General features: G+C 39.7%; 1 protein-coding gene across 4 annotated transcripts in view; it reads left to right on the top strand.

Moving 5' to 3' along the window:
• ARHGAP6 (Rho GTPase activating protein 6) overlaps window positions 1–15,640 on the top strand; it is a 462,773-nt gene that overhangs the window by 364,922 nt on the left and 82,211 nt on the right. The window contains exon 1 of one of the 4 annotated variants that reach the window (XM_074323558.2): window positions 3,180–3,408. The exons of the other annotated variants lie outside the window; for them this stretch is intronic. The gene's annotated coding sequence lies outside the window, so the exon portion shown is untranslated. Of the gene's footprint in view, window positions 1–3,179; window positions 3,409–15,640 lie in introns of those variants that run through there. 4 annotated transcript variants of the gene reach the window in all.

Genomic DNA, 15,640 nt, shown 5'->3' with positions numbered 1-15,640 from the left:
TTTAGACGGTTTTGATTTGTCATCTGTGTGTACAAAGGAAGTTAAGGAAGGTAAGGTTAGTTGCTATATCACATACATCCCCAAATCTCACCATACAAGTTTTCCCCCCACTCATTGTATTATGAGGTCTGACAATTAAGTTCGTGAACTGGTTGTAACGATGTTGCTAACCTTTTTTGATATCAGAGGGATTATTCATTATGAGTTTGTACCAACTGGACAAACAGTTAACCAAGTTTACTATTTGGAAGTGCTGAAAAGGCCGCATGAAAAAGTTAGACGACCTGAACTTTTCGCCAACAATTCATGGCTCTTGCATCACGACAATGCACCAGCTCACAGGGCGCTGTCTGTGAGGGAGTTTTCAGCCAGTAAACAAATAACTGTATTGGAACACCCTCCCTACTCACCTGATCTGGCCCCCAGTGACTTCTTTCTTTACCCGAACATAAAGGAAATACCGAAAGGAAGACATTTTGATGACATTCAGGACATCAAGGGTAATACGACGACAGCTCTGATGGCCATTCCAGAAAAAGAGTTCCAAAATTGCTTTGAAGGGTGGACTAGGCACTGGCATCGGTGCACAGCTTCCCAAGAGGAGTCCTTCGAAGGTGACTGTAGTGATATTCAGCAATGAGGTACTTACCGTGTTTCCCTGAAAATGACACCTAGCCAGGCAATCAGCTCTAATGTGTCCTTTAGAGCAAAAATGAATATAAGACCGGGTCTTATATTGTATTATATTATATAAAACTGGGTATTATATTATATTATATTATGTTATATAAGCCCTGGTCTTATATTATAGTAAAATAAGACCAGGTCTTATATTAATTTTTACTGCAAAAGGCGCATTAGAGCTGATTGTCTGGCTAGGTCTTATTTTCGGGGAAACACGGTAGTACTTTTTCTAGGATGAGTTCGCGAATGTAATTGTCAGTCTTTCATAGTATCCATGATTGGTGGGACAGCTGTGCTCCAATGATGTGAATAGAAATAATCCCGAATAGGAGTCAAGAAGGTAGAGTGGATGCTTAATGGCATGATTCTGAGGCTGTAAATTGTTGCTTGGTATCCTTGGCTATCGAAGAGTTATGGGTAAAGGATGACTCTTGTGTTCCTGGCCTTTTTTCTGGTAAGCAAAATTGTGGATTAGACCTTTTCATTGCTCTATTTCTAAGGCAGTTTGAGTGACTTTTTGGGCTCTTATTAGTTCTACTTAAAGAGTTGACATTTAAATCTTAAAGAAGATTCCTTATCTTCACCCTTTGTTTTTCTGGCTTGAATGCCTTTTTCCAAAGAATGCCAAACATACACAACTACTCTATTATTTCCTTGTTTCCTCTCCAGGCCTGACTTGGTTCTACTCATAAAACAGACTAGGAGTTTCACAAAACATTGTCTCTTGAGATTATTTGAGATTATTCACTTAAGGAAATAGTCACCTGCTTATGACACATTCATTGACCTGACAGTGTATGTCTCCATTAAATGACTGATTTAACAGGTCACTCCAGTCTTAGGTCATCGTTCTGATTAAATCGCTGTGTCTATTTCTCGATGGACACTTATGACATGGCTCCGACTAGTGCTGACAGTGGACTGTGACTTTGTCCTCTAGTCAATTTGTGAGTCTCATAGTTGTTGGGATCCTGGCTGCATTCCTTACAAGCTGTGAATCTTTGGGCAAATTACTTAACCTCTCTGAACTTGTGGGGATGATAATGAAACCCACTTTTTCTCATTCTTTTAGTGGTTAAATGAATCAATGCCCATAAAATGCTTAGAACCATGTCTGACTCTTAGTGAGCACTCAGTGAACACTGAACGTTGAGATCACCTGTTCATACACTAAAAGATCATTTGCTTAACAATGACAAATGAGTTGCACACTTATCAATTCCATGTGAGATATTATATTACATCATTTTAATGAGGGTCTAAACTCCATTAATGAGTATCCAGAATACGTGAACCACATTCTTTCTCTGCTGGAATCATGACTATTTTCAATGTCTGAATTTGGGGTGTAGTGGAAGTGGAGGTATATGCAGTAATGGTCAATTTTTACTCTGAATTTCTCGCTACGTGTAATTATTCTGGTTTAAAAAAAAACCATCTGACTTATTTTATTGTTTTTAAATTCCTTCCTCTTGCTAAATAAATACCAGGCAGCAACAGAAGCTATGTGTGGCTTACATGGAGTGATGATGAACCTTATGGAATCCTAGTAAAAAACGTACCGAATCCCTAAATTTTGAGTCAGTAAGATCTTCCATGAAATTGTTTCTCAGTTTGTCAGTTATAATCACAGTGATTCTTTTGTTGGAGTTCACTTGAGACCACGAGAAAACTATAACTTCATATCGACTGGAAAACAAACATGTCTTTTTGAGTTGTTTTTGGTTCCGTGCCATGGAATACATGGAGGTAATTAGTGATCGGGTGTGTTTTTAATCTTTCCTTTTCTCTCTGCTCTTCATGGATCTCTCCCCACCACCCCGACCCCCACCTGCACCCTCTTAAACATGGCCACGTGGTTACATCCACTCTGACCTCCACACCCTCTGTTCAGGAAATGAACAACTTCTCAAGGACTATTGTTCCACAAAGAGCATAAAATTCAGAGCATGTGTTGTGCTTCAATATAAAAGAGATGAAAACCTTTTTGTTTTTTAATGTTTTTTGCTAATATTAGAAAAATGAAGTCGCTGGTTTTAAAATGTAATTTAACAATTGAGAATTTGTCCTAAACAAAGAAAGCACCCTATGTGCTCTGTCATGCTCTCAGGGGTTTTACCCGAGGCTTCCAACATTCTTTGGTTGATTCCTAATAAGGACAGTTTGCACAGTTACAATCCAATTACCATTTGCAGATCCCTGTGGGAAGGCAGCTTTTGGGTTTTTTTTTTTTTTTTTTTGGTTTTTTTTTGAGGAATCCTGTCTTAATTCCAGAATATCTCTTCAAAATAGTCTTATTAAAATAAAAAGCAGGCAATCCAGTCTCATTTTCTTTACATTCTTTTTGTGCCTCCCCCAACACTCTCTCTTACACACACACACACACACACACACACACACACACACTCACACACTCACTCACTCACTCAGTGACAAAACCTGCCTCCGTTCTGAAGGGACAAGAACTTCTCAATGGTCCGATGAAAAGACTGCATTTTTTTGGTCCCAGGATTCAAGGTAGTGGAGGTCTCTGGCAACAAAAGGTGTCGTGGGAGTCACAGCTATGCCAGCTGGGCCATTTCTCAGACACTCAATGTAATCTGCCATTTCAAGGTGCATTTTTCACCAAGAAACATTTCTTTTAAACAGACTCAAGTTCCTACTACAAGCCTAGTTCAATTAAATTAGAGAGGCCAGCAAAGACACGCCGAATGTAATCCATGGGTAAGCAACATAAATATCTCTATGTATACTTCTGTTTGAGAAGATTATTGTGATAAAATGTTGTGATTCTTCACATGTATCTTGTGATTTGGGAAGAAAAGTAGATTGATCACCGTCTGAGATGTGTGACAGCTAAGTACTGCCTGTGCCAATAGAGATTTATGAGAATGTTATTTTTAGTTTGATGGATAATGTTGGAGCAGCTTGAAATGAGCAAACTGCCGCAGGAAGGAGCGTGCCGTGCCCGAAACGGAACAGCGGCGTTGGACTGGTGTCTGCAAAAGATTCAGCACCGGCTGTTCAGAGGTCTGAAAGGGTAAACTGGCTTGTCTTCCCCGCTGCACTTCTTGAACCAAGATTTCAGTTGCTGTGGCTATGATAAATATGGGCTTTGGAGAACAATCAGATATTAGATAAGGCTAATAATAAATCTAATGTGCTCTGTTTTACAGAAGAGGGAAAGTTTAAGCTTCTAGATTTTGAAACACTGTCTGGCTTACTTTATTATGAGGGTATATCTCATAATGAAAAAGACTCAGCGGTGAAAAAGGCAGACTGTGTCCCTTACATCCTAGGTCCCTACTGCAGGCGTCACCTAACTTCTTTAGACCTTGGTTGTTTTTCCTTTATAAAGGCAGGGGTTTGATTGGATCTGTCATGAGAAGTGATGAAATACAAATAGTGGTGCTGGGTCTAGATTCTGGAGCCTGCAAATCTCAACTCTGTCACTTACTAGATGTGCGATTTTGACAAGTTACTTAAGACCCTGGCCTAGGTTTCCTCATCTGAACTATGGAGATAATAATAGTAACAGTCCTTAGGGTTGTTGTAAGAATTAAATGAGTTAATATAAATAAAGGGCGTAGAACAGTAACTAGCAGAGAGTGGACCCATCTATAAACGTCTGCATTGTCTTCAAGGTCCAATCCATCTCCAAAGGTCTGTTGTTCTGATTTCAGTGAACTAACCTTAACTATAGAAAGACAAGCAAAGCCATCATCTGCTGGCCCTGTCATTAAGAAGTTTCTCATTCTTGCAAGTGTTTCTGTTTTCCACACCCCTGGGATCTATGCAGGCTGTTTTACCTCTTCCCCACCCAAGAGCCAAGTGAAGCTTAACACTGAGAATGAGATTGGTGGCTGGTAGACAAGTCCACAATTCAACTAGGGATACACAGAAATGGAATTGGCCTTTTGTTCTGACATTTGTGCCTTTGGGGACTTCCACTGTGTGACTGTGTCCCCTCTGTGCTAACCATTGGAAAGGTTCTTTCCAATGGAAATAAGATGTGAGTGATGTTTGTTTGTTTTTTGAATGCCTTAGGATAGCACTGAGTTTGAAAATGTTCATTTCTAATTCTTTGGTTTATCAGTAATCCAGATGAACAGGCCATTTGCAGGGAAGCACTTCTATTTAACGCTAGCTTTTACATGCTTTCCAATATTCCCAATTCTTACTATGTGACTTCTTTACAGGCTCTTTGAAATGTTGCTCAGCAAAACAAAACCTTAGGAGAGGAGGAAAAGGTTGATCCCAAAGGCAAATCCTAATCGTAGATGTGCCTTTACTTTTAGTCTAGTCCAGGGGTCAGCAAACTTTTTCTGTAAAAGGTCAGATAATGAATATTTTCAGCTTTGCGGGCCAGAAAGTCTCTGCCAAACCCAACTCTGCCATTGTAGCATGAAAGCAGCCAATACTTAAATGAATGTGGCTGCGTAGATAGAATTTGTCTCACAGGCAGTAGTTTGCCGTACCCTGGCTTGTCATAATTCCCATTTTATAGATTAGGAAAGCAAAACATGGGCTTGGGGGTGGGGAATAGCTGCTAAAAGCCAAATGGCTAGAAAGTGGCAGAAGTGGGATTGAAAGCCAGGCAGCCTAGCTTGCCAGCCCTTGTTTTTAGCAACTACCCGCAACTACACTTGTGTCACTCACTCATCTCTGCCTGGGATGCTCATCTCCTGAAATCTGTCGGGCTCATTCCCTCACCTCCATGAGGGTTAGCTCAAATCTGTTGTGAGTAAGGGTGCCCTGGAAACCTTCCCAGCACTCCTGAATCCCTCACCCTGCTGCATCTTCTCTTTCTCTCTTGGGCTTATCACCTTGTACTTGCTATGTGATTCACTCATTTATTATGTTTGTTTCTTATCAGTTTCCTCCACTAGCCTGGAAGCTCTATGAGGGCAGGGCTCTTTGTTTTGTTCACCCATGAATCTCAGATCCTAGAACAGTGTTGTCCTATAGAAGGTGTTCATTCAGTACTTCATGAATGAATGAGGTATGCTTTTACATCACGCTACTGGGACAGATTTTGACACTCCTCGTGTAGCAATAAATAGCTAATATACTAAGGCAAAAGGTAAAAATGCACTGCCATACCTACCAACTGTTCAGAATTTTCTAAAATTCTGGTACAAATTGGTGGTTACAAAGTAGTCATGGGGATGTAGGGTATAGCATAAGGAAAAGAGTCAATAAGGTAACAACTATGTACAGTGTCAGATGGGTACTAGATTTATCGGGGTGATAGATGGGAGGGGGTTGAGGGGCTGAGTGAAAAAGATGAAGGGAGGAAGAAGTACAAACTGGCAGTTACAAAATAGTCATGGGGATGTAAAGTAAAGCATAGGGAATGTAGTCAATAATATGACAATAACTATGTCATATTATTGTGCCAGGTGGTACTAGACTAGTCAGGGGGATCACTTCTTAAATTATATAAATGTCTAGCCACTATGTCCACACCTGAAATTTATATAAAATAATACTGAATGTCAAAAAATTAAAAAAATAATAAGTAAAATAAGATCATGTCTCATCTAAAAAAAAAAAAAGGAAGAAGGGAGTTTCTTGTCATTGGTGATGTGTTTATTTTGGAGTTCTAAAGAACTAGGCAGCCCTTTTTAGAAGTGTTAGTTGTGAGCCTGGTACTGAAGCTTATGCCATGCGTTGGCAACACATTGTGATTATCTGGGAACCTTGGCTGAACGAATTATTAATAAATGACAGCTGGCCACGGTAGAAAACCGTTCACAGAAATTCAGCCCCTGGCATGGTTGATCGAAATGGCATGTCATTTTTCAGGCCTTAACTTACTGCTCTGCTCTTTTCTTCTGCTTCTCACCCCCACGGAACCACAGTTTAGCTGGCTGGCTTGTAAACACCTAGAAAAGGCATCTTACACATAGTAGAATCATTTATTCATGCATTCAACACATATTTCTTAAGAGTTTTTGTTGTCATTAAAACTGCCAGGTTTAAAAAGGGGATGCAAATTTAGAGTAATGATGACTAATATTAGTTCTAACTTAAATTACCACGTGCTCAGGGCTTGCTGGCAGCCAATATGCACTCTACAAAAAATTCACTTGCACTGTCTCATATGATCACTACGAACCTGAAAGTTAAGTTGTGTTCTTTGCTCCATCTTATTGATGAGGAAACTGAGGCTCAGACATATTCTGAATCTTGCCAAAGTGCTCATATCTATTTGAACCCAAGTCTTGACCACCATACCAGCAGGTCTCAACCCTCGGTGTGAAAAAAATGAGTCATCTGGCGATGCTGGGTTGTGATGAAGGTGCTTGGGCCCTATTCTGGATGGCCCTGATGTCGTAAATCTGCGTTAGAGCCCAGAAACCTGCATGTTTAACAACAAGAATCATTTGCCCAGGGAATTCCACTGCCCTAGGCCCACAGGCCCTATTTTGAGAAGCCCTGCATCGCTCCTTGCTGACTTTCTTGGCCTTGGGAAATTTCCAGTTGGTTGAGGTTAAAGAGATGCTGCAATTAGAGACTCGTCTCAAGGACATAAGAAAACAATGTGGTAGAGAGCAAAACCAAAATTTTTTCAATCAATTTGATTTCATGGGAAAATCAAGTCTGTTTGGAAAGATGCAATTTAACTCAAAAGAATGACCTTTCTGAATAAATCACAGATATTAGATTGTTGATTTTTCAGTTTATCTTTTGCTTCTTTTTTCTAAATATGGAGACATATACTTGGGGGGAAGGGGGAAGGAAATCTGTTTTGGTGAGCTGTTCCTCAGTCAACCTAGATTCTAATGTATTGAGACTTTTATTTTAGTTTGCTTCCTTTAAATTGGTTTGTGGTATTTGTACTTCTTAATGCTAGTTTTAAATAACTTCTATGATTCTGTTTATTTCCATACAGAATAAGACATGTATAATATGAATAATAACAGATAATATGCATGAGATGTACATAAGACTATGGCGTGCATTGCCTTTGATGGTAAACAGAACTCATAAATGATTGTTAACATCTCCTGATGCCATCATTTTAAGGTGATTCTATGTAACTTGGGCCTAACTGCAGACCTAATTTATGCCATGCCTCTGCACGATTTCTCAACGTCTGCACCATGGAGATTTGGGGCCACATAGTTCATTATTGTGGGGGGTCGTCCTGTGCACTGTAAGTTGTTGAGCAGATCCACGACCACAGTAGGTACCAGTCACAGCCTCCCCAGAGTTATGACAGGCAAACATATGTCTAGACAATGCCAAATGCCACTGAGGGGGCAAAATCACCCCCAAGAACCACTGCGCTATATCCTTTTGTGGCATATTGCTACCCTTTATTAATGCGGTTTCATAGGACCCCAGAATAAAAGGATATTTTTACAACTCTAAGAGCCCTAGTCTATCTAGAAACATTGGTTCAGTTTCAACTTCACTTACATTTACGAAATTGAAACAAATTTCAAATCATCCACTTCCTTTTTTTCTTTTTCATCCACTTTCAATCTTAAAAAAAAAAAAAATCCTATGATGACCACTCAAAAGACTGGATCCAGAGAGCCTTAAAATGAGTCATCGTTTATGAGATAAACTGTTAACAAAGAAAAATGCTGGTCTGGAACGCGCCATTTGAGTGAGAGTTAAGAAACTGCCAAGAACACACTGTAGGCTGTGCCGGTGGGCTTTGGCACTCTTCTGGGTGCTTGTTTATTACTTCATGGCCCATACCGTGAAGGTCACAGGGCGACACTGACCTTTATGTCCATGTCTTTCTGCTTGTAAGAGGTCTGATGGGTGAGAGGGGGTGTCATGAATTCATGATTTGTCAGGTCTGATATTGTTACATTTATTTTCTGACCTCATATACTGGCATTTGGGGACTCGTCAACAGACTCTGTTTCAAAAGACTGTTTCTTAGCAGTTTATTCAAATCCGGAAGACATTCTCCCACATAGATACAACACTACATGGCTTAGAAAGTTTGCAATTTCTTTTTTTTAATCATTTTTTGTTCAGTTACAGTTGACATTCAATACTATTTTATATTAGTTTCAGGTGTACAGCATAGTAGTTAGACATTTATTTATATACTTTATGCAGTGATCCCCCATTAATCTAGCACCCACCTGACACTACACGTAGGTGTTGCAACATTATTGACTATATTCTCTATGCTGTACTTTATATCCCTGTTACTATTTTGTAACTACCAATTTGTATTTCTTAATCTCTTCACCTTTTTCACACAGTTCCCCAACCCCCCTCCCCTCTGGCAACCATCAGTTTGTTCTCTGTATCTATGAGTATGTTTCTGTTTTGTTTGTTCATTTATTGTGTTTTTTAAATTCATATATAAGTGAGATCATGTGGTATTTGTCTTTCTCAGTCTGACTTATTTCACTTAGCATAATACCCTCTAGGCCCATCCATGTTGTCACAAATGGTAAGATTTCATTCTTCTTTATGGCCGAGTAATACTCCATTGTATGTAGGCACTACATTTTCCTTATCCTGTCGTCTACTGATGGACATTTGAGCTGCTTCCATATCTTGGCTATGGTAAATAACACTGCAGTGAACATAGAGGTGCAGATATCTTTTTGGATGAGTGTTTTGGATTGTTTGGGGTAAATAACCAGGATTGGAATTGCTGGGTCAAGGTAGTTCTTTTCTTAATTTTTTGAGGGACCTCCATACTGTTTTCCATAATGGCTGTACAATTTACAACCAACAGTACACAAGGGTTCCCTTTTCTCCACAGCCTCTCCAACACTTGTTACTATTTGTCTTGTTGATGATAGCCATTCTGACAGGTATGAGGTGCTATCTCATTGTGGTTTTTATTTGCATTTCTCTGATGATTAGTGATGTTGAGCATCTTTTTTTATATGTCTATTGGCCATCTATATGTCCTCTTTCGACAAATGTCTGTTCAGGTCCTCTGCCCATTTCTTAATCGGATTTTTTTTTTTTTTTTTTTTTTTTGGTGTTTGGTTGCATGAGTTTTTTTTTAATAAATTTTGGATATTAACCCCTTATCAGATGTATCATTGGTAAATATCTCCTCCAATTCAATAGGTTGTCTTTTCATTTTGTTAATGGTTTCCTTTGCTATGAAAAAATTTTTTTAGCTCCATGTAGTCCCATTTGTTTGTTTTTCTTTTGTTTCCCTTGCTTGAGGAGATATATCAGAAAAAAAATATTACTCAGAGCAATGTCAGAGAGTTTACTGCCTGTTTTCTTCTAGGAGTTTTATGGTTTGGGGTCTTACATTTAAGTCTTTAATCCATTTTGAGTTTATTTTTGTATATGGAGTATGAAGGTGGTCCAGTTTCTTTGTTTTGCATGTATCTGTCCAGTTTTCCCAATAGCAGGGTATATTCTTGCTTTCTTTGTCACAGATTAATTGACTATGTAGGCGTGGGTTTATTTATTTATTTATTGTTTTCTTAATTTCTCTTTCTGACAGTTCATTTATTGATGTATAAAAATGCAACTGATTTCTGGATATTAAATTTGTATCCTATTGCTTTACAGAATTCACTTATCGGTTAGTTTTCAATTTCCTATTGAACTCATGATGTACCTGATTCATTTAGTTCCTTGATTGCCAAATATTTATTTAGCGATAATTAAGTGCCAGGTACTGACTTGGATACTGGGAACACCAAGGTAAATAAACCAGACAAGGTTCTTGCCCTCATGAATCTAGCTAACACATATAGCTCATGGTACAGGGTCCTAGGTCTGGGTCTCTGGCACACGATAGTAGAGGCTAACTAAATATGTGTAGCGTACTAAATGACCCCAATCTCTTTATATCAGGAGTCAAAAAAACCTATACAGCCAGTGAGCCAAATCCAGCCTACTGCTTGTTTTTGTATGGCCGGCAAGCTAGGAATGGTTTTTACATTTTCAAATGGTTGAAATAAGCCAAAAGAATAATAATACTTTGTGACATGAAAATTACATGAGATTCGTATTTTAGTGCCATGAGTAAACTTTTATTGTAACTTTTGCTTTCATATTGCTTGTGGCTGCTTTGGGGCTGCATTGGCAGAGCTGAGTAGTTGCAAGAGAGACTGTGTGACCCACAAGCCTAAAATATGTGCTATATGTAACTATCTATATAATTCTATTTTATGGGGAAAGTGCTGCCGGAATTCCAATCTTGGAACCTCTCCAGCTCAAATCGTTGGTAGTGATACCTGTAGGATGAAGCACCTTCTTAGTACCAGGCAGTTGGGCGATAAGAATCTGATGGGAGATGCAGACTGCCTTTCTGAAGTGTCTGGCAGCACGCTCTCATCTGAGCTCAATCCGTACACCCCCCCGACCTGCTTTTCTAATGCTCCCTGCTATCCTTTCTTTATGAATTTCCTATCGCTGATGCAACAAGTTCCCACCAACTTAGAAAACATCACAGATTTAACATCTTACAGTTCTGGAGGTCAGAAGTCTGACCTAGGTCTCACTGGGCTAATATCAAAGGCTTCATTCCTTCTGGAGGCTCTGCAGAGAATTGGTGCTGTGCTTTTTCCAGCTTTTTGAAACTGCCTGCATTTCTTGGCTCATGGCTCCTTCCTCCACCTTTAAACTGAGCGGCCTAGCATCTTCGAATCTCTCTCCCTCTCTTCCTCTCTCTCCTCTCTCCTCACTCTCACCTCTGCTTCTGCGGTCACATTTCCTTCTCTGACTGCCACCCCTGCCTCCCTCTTGTGATTAGGTTGGACTCATCGGGATAATCCAGAAGACTCTCCCTACCTCAGGATCTTTTCATTTAATCACATGCACAAAGTTCCTTTTGCCAGGTGAAGTAACACAGTCACAGGTCCTGGGCATTAGGGCTCGGCCATCTTTGGGCCAGCGGTTATTATTCTTCCAGAAGGTGTTATTATACCTTCTATCCAGTAACTGTCTACCTCTGCAGAACAAAATGCAGGCAGAAGGGCCTCTGTCAAACTTGCAGCCACCAGCCAGGATATTGCAGTGGCTAAGAGCACAGGCAGGTTTGAGTCATTATTTGTTGTTGTTAGGTAAATGAATAAGGATTATGGCATCACTACATTTGTTCAATAAAAGAAGGCAGGACATGCTTATTCGTGGGTGTCTTGGGAGGTAGAAAAGGGTAAAGGGGGTCAAATATGAGTATATGCTGATGGAAGGAGAATTGACTTTGGGTGGTGAACACACAGTTTCGATACATAGATGACATATTATAGAAATGTACACTTCAAACCTATATAATTTTGTTAACCAATGTCACCCCAATACATTTTATTAAAAAGCTAACCTTTTGTTTCAAAAAGTAGCACTTTCACTATTGTGACTATCATCGAAATCGCCTTATGTCTTGTGGTGGATTTGCATCTTTCTTTGGTGGTGGAGAACTCCTTGAATTTTCTAGGAACCGCAGACTTGACTACAACCAAACTCAATGATGGAGCGCAAAGTCAAACCTGAATCTGATCAGCCCTCAGTAGTCCTCAATCCTGGCTGCATGGGACAATCAGTCAGGAAACTAAAACATATGGATGTCCAATTGCACACCTGAAAAGTGAATCAGAACCTCTGGGGGTTTATTAGTCTCATCTCTTCCTTTGCATATATTTGACAATTTTCATCATCTAAAGGGAAAAATATTTTAAGCACATAAACAACGTGACCCCTGGGAACTCTCAGAGGAGACAACTGAAGAGATGTGGAGACTTCATGGATTTGCTCAGTGACTCCCCCAACACTCTGTGTAGTTCCCGTGGGGACTCCGTCCTCAGCAGTAGGAACTCAAATAGAGAGGTGATGAGGTAGGAAGAGAAACAAGATTATTTTAGGCTTTAGGTTCTTTATTATGAACACTCTGATTCAAACCCTGTAATAATTTGGGTAGATATTGGGTAAATATTCTGAGGAAGGGTTCTTTAAACAAATTAATTTTAAAAGATGATACGGATTGAAATCAGGAAGGTGGATGCATTAGAACAAGTAATTCATTGTGAGCCAATGCCAAATTATCACGTCTTAAAAGCAACACAACTCTAGTTTTAAGACATAGTGTGTGCAGTGTTTCCTAGCCAATGTGTTGTGACATTTACTTGACTCTGTACTTGGCTCTGAAATTAGGCCTCCTGAGTCTCCAAATGTCTATATTCTATTAAGAATAAAAATAAAAATGGAGAACATTGCTCTGTGTCATTTAGAGTAGTCACTGATGCGTCCTGGCTTTATCCCTAGATACTATGAATGAATATGGTTTTAGCCAATGTGCTACCTGTGTTAATTCTGTAATTTCCCAGTAATGGACCTAGCATATTTCCAGCTTTAAAAAAAACCTGTTGAAATTTCATGTACTTAATTCGAAAACAAATCCTATTAAAAATCACAGTCGTGGAAATATAGATTGGGAACGATGAAAGAATTGGGAATTGGAGAAGATGCAGATTATTTGATGTATTCATTACTGCTGATTGGCAGGTAGCAAAAGACAATGAGATGATGGAGGGTAAGGGGCTGAGGGAGGGGAGGGTGATGAACTGGAACAACCCATACAGGTCTGTATGCATTCTTTAGGCTTCAATTAATCATGTTTGTGGTATGTAATGGATTACGAGACGAGTTGGTTCATTCCTCATAAACAAAACTGTAACTAAATGATATCAATGTTATTTAAGATGCCGCCCATTTCATAATAGGCACCTTGGGAGACACCTGTGAAGTCCCTCTTTGTTTATTAGTCGGAAACCTTCTCTCCTAGGAAAAATTGTTTTTTCAGCCATGGGGTAAAGATGTGTTTAAGAGCCTCTGGAAACAGTAGTACCTCCTTTTTGAAATGACTCTTCCAAGGCCTGACCAATGCAGCTGCCCCGCTTTCAAGAAAGTGCCACAGTCTTTCTGGCATTTGACTGTAGCCCTCTATGGAGCCATGAGCAGCTAAAAGAACTAGTCTTAGGAGAAAGTAACTTCATAAATTCAAGTCGTTACAAATAGACCAAGACTTTTCTCTCTTTTGGCTAACAATTCCAAATTTCCTACAGAAGTTACAAAAATCTAAGAAATTAAGAATCACAGGCTGTAATATATAATGGACGCAGAGAAATTTAAAGCATCACACTTCACCTTTTGGCACGCTAAGTGTAGTCATTTGTGAACAGCTTCAAAAACTATATATTACTTGATTTCATTGGAACTGTTCTAGTTGGGAGATGAAAATGAAGGCTCAAGAAAAGTGTAAACCAGCCAGGTTCTGTTTTGCCAGATTTGGGAATGTGTTTTATCTATTTACTTTTTAAAAATAAAATATCGCTTTCAGAATCTCACAACTTGAACATCTTCCTTCTTCCTTCTTCCCCGTCCAAACCTAATTCCCTTCTGCTTTTCCTTATCTTGGTGCTTAGTGTACCATCCTCCCAGTTGCTCAAGCTAGCTATGTAAGTTATCCTCAGTTATGCCTTCCCCACCCCCACCAATGCATCCAATTTGGCCCCGAGCATCTATGTGGTTCCAAGTGTCTCCCTGTCCGTTCAAATTTTAATCATCATCTTACTTAGCCCTACATCTTTTCTGATCTCTGTATCTTTGACTTGTTCCCTCCCTCAATTCCTTCAGAAATGTGTCTCCAGTATTCTTTCCTGTATGCAAATCTGAGCACGTTCTTCTCTTCCTGGAGGTTCCTGGATGGCTAGCCATCACCTACTCAGTAAAATCCAATCTACTTTGCAATACCTACAGAGAAAGCCCTCCAGGATCTGGCCCTGACTTTTGCATTGCTTTGCCTCCTGCTGTTTTTCTCCTTCCAGCCTCCTGTTTCCCAAAACAAGCCTGTTCTCTCAAATTCATTTGCCTTGGCAACCACTGTTTTTTCCAATGTTGCATTTCTCCTGGGCAAACCTGTACACCTCTTACTCAACTTTTAAGTCTCCACTGAAACACCGTCTTCTCCATAACGCCTTTCTTGATCCCCCAGATAGATGTCAAAGCCTTTTCTCCCGGGTACCCCATTGTATTTGGTTCTTACTTCTAGTATTACAATCTCAGTATTTTATGGCTGGCATATGTTCTTTCTACCGAAGTTTAACTCCTTTAGGACAGGACAGTGTTGTCATGTTGATCATCTCAAGCCTAGTACTCTTCTTAGTATGTATTAGGTGCTCATTAAATTGTGTTTGAATGAATTAACCAGGAGTACATAACAAATAAAAATAAAATACACCTTCTAGGGATTGCTTTGTTTCAGTCATAAGCTATGGTTCAGAGGTTTGCAAACTATAGCCTACTGGCCAAATCCAGCCTTCCACCTTTTATAGTAAATGAAGTTTTATTGGAACACCACCATACTGATTCATTTATGTATTGTCTGTGGCTGCTTTCATGCCACAGAGGCAAAATTGAGTAATTCCTTTCTACTGAGACCATGTGGCTCATAAAGCCTAAAATATTTACTGTCTGGCCTTTTACAGAAAAAGATAGCCAAGCCCTGCTACGTAGATAACTGAGCCCATTGGAGGTCACATTTGTAAATGCTTTTAAAAAACAAGTGTGTAATTCCATTTTGATACTTCAAAAAGCAGTTGGCTCCCTTAGATACCTAAGCTTCATATCTAGAAGCCATCGAGTCATCTGGGACTTCCCATCTGGTGGAAGAAAAGGCAACTCACTGATATGGTACCTTGTGGTGCCCTAAGCTAAAAGGGTGTGATGAGGATATGCCAAGGCCTGAGTCCCCAACCTCTAACTGTCAAAATTTGTGCTTAATCCAGTTACACACACACACACACACACACACACACACACACACACACACAAAAAAAAAAAAAAAAAAAAAAAAAGAAGAAGAAATCCAAAATGCACTAGACTTGGAAGAATTCTCTTCAGTTCACCAAAAGTGACTGCAGCCTACCTACTTTGGCTAGATTTGCTCACTCACTTCCCATCCCAGAGCTGTTCCCCTGCCAGGCTCCCGGAGCCCCTCCTG

Source organism: Rhinolophus sinicus, chromosome 18 (assembly GCF_057876585.1).
Source record: "Rhinolophus sinicus isolate RSI-liver-muscle chromosome 18, RSI-T2T, whole genome shotgun sequence".
In the NCBI taxonomy this organism is placed as follows: domain Eukaryota; kingdom Metazoa; phylum Chordata; class Mammalia; order Chiroptera; family Rhinolophidae; genus Rhinolophus; species Rhinolophus sinicus.
The sequence above is the reverse complement of the archived record's forward strand: the minus strand, read 5'-3'. Positions and strand labels throughout refer to the sequence as shown.